This window comes from Aulostomus chinensis, chromosome 17 (assembly GCF_037954235.1).
Source record: "Aulostomus chinensis isolate RoL2024-O1b breed Wild chromosome 17, RoL_Achi_v1.0, whole genome shotgun sequence".
Classification (NCBI taxonomy): Eukaryota; Metazoa; Chordata; class Actinopteri; order Syngnathiformes; family Aulostomidae; genus Aulostomus; species Aulostomus chinensis.
Window position 1 is genome coordinate 7,008,843 of NC_141336.1, and position 3,908 is coordinate 7,012,750.

Sequence of the window (3,908 nt, forward strand, 5' to 3'; positions counted from 1 at the left end):
TTTCATGTGGATGCTCTGCAAAGCTGTACAGTTGTGTATCCTCTGCGTAACAATGAAAATAAATTGAGTGTTTCCTTGTAATGTTACCTAATGGAAGCACATATAGAGTGAAGAGTATCGGTCCAAAAACAGACCCTTGTGGAACACAGTAGCTAACTGTAGTGATCTCAGAGGAATCATTACTAACAAGTATACACTGAGACTAATTTAGTGAATATGACCTAAAGCCTCTTAGTGCGGCTCCTTCAATGTCAATGACATGTTCTATTCACCGTGATGTGATAGTCAATGTTATCAAAAGCTGCACCAATATCTAACAAGACCAGCACAGAGACAAGTCCTTCATCTGATACCAGGAGAAGGTCATTTATTACTTTGGCTAATGCTGTTTCTGTGCTATGACAAACCCTAAAACCAGCCAGGAAATCCTCAAATAAGTTGTTGGTCTTTAAGAAAGTCACAAAGCTGTTTAGCAACTGTTTTCTCAAGAATTTTGAAAAGGAAGATTTAATATTGGTCCATGGTACCAAACGAAAGCAACTCATTACCAAATCTAAGAGAGGTGTTAACTAGGCATCAGGTGTCTATAAACAGCATAGTTGAGATGGGGTCGGGGCAGGTCTACAGTGGATCAGGTAACCCTCCTCACACAAGATCTCAAGGACAGCTTCCAAACCAAAGCCAAAGCTGGGGTGGTACAACTGGACCTGACTGCCGCCTACGTCACCATCTGGCACCGTGGACTTCACCTGAAGTTGCTAAGAACCATCCCGGACCGTCACATGGTCAACTTCATCATGGAGATGTTGTCAAACCACAGCTTCATTCTCCAGACCAGTGACGGCCAGCGCAGCAGACTCAGGAGGCTGAGAAACGGGGTCCCACAAGGGTCTGTCCTCTCACCGATGCTCTTCAACATTTACATTTTTGACCTACCGGTGACGACATCTAGAAGGTATGGGTACACGGACGACCTAGCTATCATGCTACACCAACCCACATGGAAGGCAGTTGAAGAGGGCCTCACTCATGACATGGACATCCTGGCTGCCTACCTTCGGAGGTGGCGCCTGCAGCTCAGCACCGGAAAAACCATATCAGCAGCATTCCACCTCTGCAACAGGGAAGCAAGAAGGGAGTTGGAAATATGCGTGGACAACAAACCCCTGGAGTTCCAGCAGGCCCCAAAGTACCTGGGCGTACGCTTGGACAGGACATTGTCCTACAAACAACACCTAGATGAAGTGAGGGCTAAAGTAACAGCAAGGGTCTCACTCATTCGTCGCCTGGCTGGCACAACCTGGGGGGCCTCTGCCAAGGTATTACGCATCTCCACACAAGCCCTCGTATTCTCTGCAGCCAAGTACTGCGCCCCAACCTGGAGCAGAAGCCCACATGCCAAGAAGGTCGATATGGCCATCACAGTGCACTCCAGATAGTAACTGGCTGCCTAAAACCCACCACCGTGTCCTACCTGCCAGTCCTAGCAGGAATAGCGCCAGCCGGCTTACGGCAAGAGGCCGCCACCCTCGCCCTGGCAAGGAAAGCCCAGGAACACAGCTGGCACCTCCTCCATAACACCACCACCATGGCAATACCTTCAAGCAGACTCAAGTCCCACCACCCATACAATCAGGTCGCGCAAGAGATGCTTAATTCCATCCCGGAGGATTTGACAACCAAAGCCTGGCTGGAGGCGGCATGGAAGCGGGAGTGGGAGTCGGCAGGACAGACATGCCTACACCATTACATCAAGGATCCTGGAGGTGGCGTTGAAGGAGAAGACCTACCTCACCGGCAATGGACCCTCCTGAACCACCTTCGCACAGGGGTTGGCTGCTTCAAAGTGTCCATGAAAAAGTGGGGCCAAACAGACATTGCAGCATGTGAGTGCGGGGAGCCTGAACAGACTGCCAACCACATTATCACCACCTGCCCCCTGCATAGACCACCTTCAGAGGAAGGCCTCTTCCGAGTGGGACCTGAGACGAGGGCGTGGCTACACGACATGAAGCTGGACATATGAAGACAATACACGAAAGAGAGAGAGAGGGATGGGGTCTACTAGACAGGCAGATGATTTAGAAGAAGAAATTTTTGTTTGTTGGTTTTAATATAATTTTGAGGGCTGTCTTGCCAGATTGCATGTGACTCTTCAAGTTTCAAGGAGCACCATATCCTCTCCAGTTTCTGAGTTTTTTGCTTAAGCTGTGAGGTTTCAGAAATGTACCAAGGTGCTTGTTTCCTTTGTTTCATGGTATTCTTTTTCAGTGGGGCAATAGAGTCCAAAATTGTTTGAAACAAACACCTGTCGGTTAAAACTTGACATTAGCTGCTGTGGTTGACCACGAACATCAATGTTACTCTGATAGAAATCAGAATACTTTATTCATCCCCAAAGGAAATTCTCTTCTCAACAGTGCTTCACTCAACAACAATAAACATGGAAAGAAAAAGAACAAGGCTATGCACATGATGCACATAATGACAGAGAAAACTATATCCAAGTGCGGACTATATACAAGTGCAATGAATGAATGCAAGCAATAAGGACTGTACATCTACTTGAATGGCAACATTTTCCCTTCATCACTGTTCAACTGTCCTTCAAGCTGAAGAGGACTGTATGTTAAGGTTTGTAGAATGAACCCAATAGCACGACACAAGACAACAGGTAAGGTTGCCAAACTGGCGAGGGTTTAATAGCAGTAATCTCAGAGGAATAAGGCTTCAACTGAAAGCACTGTCACAGGAGCTTCTGTGGGCCAAGGGAGGCCTGAGTAACTTCACTTCCGGGTAGTTCCTTTAAGGTGACGAAAAAAGCCAAGTGTTCCTTTAAGGCCCAGAAAAATCAAACAGTTCCTTTAAGGTCCGAAATCCCAGGGGGTAATAGGGTCCAGGGAATACAGAGAATGAGGAACATGAATTCCAAACAACAGAAGTGATCAGAAAGTCACGATGGGAACATCCAAGGGAATGCGCAGAGAGAATTCTTCATGGGGCAAACTCTCCAGGAAACCTACACAAGGGAACAATATTCCGAACAGAGAAGACTGAGGAAAACTTATCTGCACTCTTCAGGACAAACTCGCAACGAGGACTGGGAGGCAAACAAACTTATACTAGCCAGAGGGAGCTGATTAGATGCAGGTGAGTAACGAGCGGATGAGACAAACCATTCACACTCACATTCATACCTACGGTCAAGTTAGAGAATCCAATCAGCCTAGTCCCCTCTTGCATGTCTTTGGACGGTGGGAGGAAGCTGGAGTACCCGGTGAGAACCCACGCAGGCACAGGGAGAACATGCAGACTCCACACAGAAAGATTCCGTGCCCGAGCTGGGACTCAAACCCAGAACCTTCTCGCTGTGAGTCCACAGTGCTAACCACTGCACCACCGTGCAACCCCCTAATACAATCTCAAAATCAAAAATATAATTTAACTCGGAGAAAAATTATTGTATCAACAAATTATTTTAAATAGTTTAAATAATGTAACATTTCTCATTTGATATGTTTATGCTAGTTTAAAAAAAGTTATTTCATATAACTAAGACTCCAGATAAATTATTTATGTGAACTAATTATTTTTAGTAATGATAACTAATGTAACCTTCAATACGTCTACAATATCCAGTTAAGGTTCTATGTTGTTTTAACTTAACTTGGTTAGTTTCACCTTTTGTAAAAACTAGAATTGTTTGAGGCAACGCAAATTTCGAGTAAAGTCGACTAATTTGGGTTAAGAGTGTATGACTTGGAAGAGTGGATTTATTGAGACTAACATAGTCATCATTACACAGCCAAGTTTCAGGCAGAACAAGTCAATGCAATTGTTAGATATTAAATTATTCACTAATACAGTTTTTGGCATCAGGGATCTGATATTTAATTGTCAACATCTAA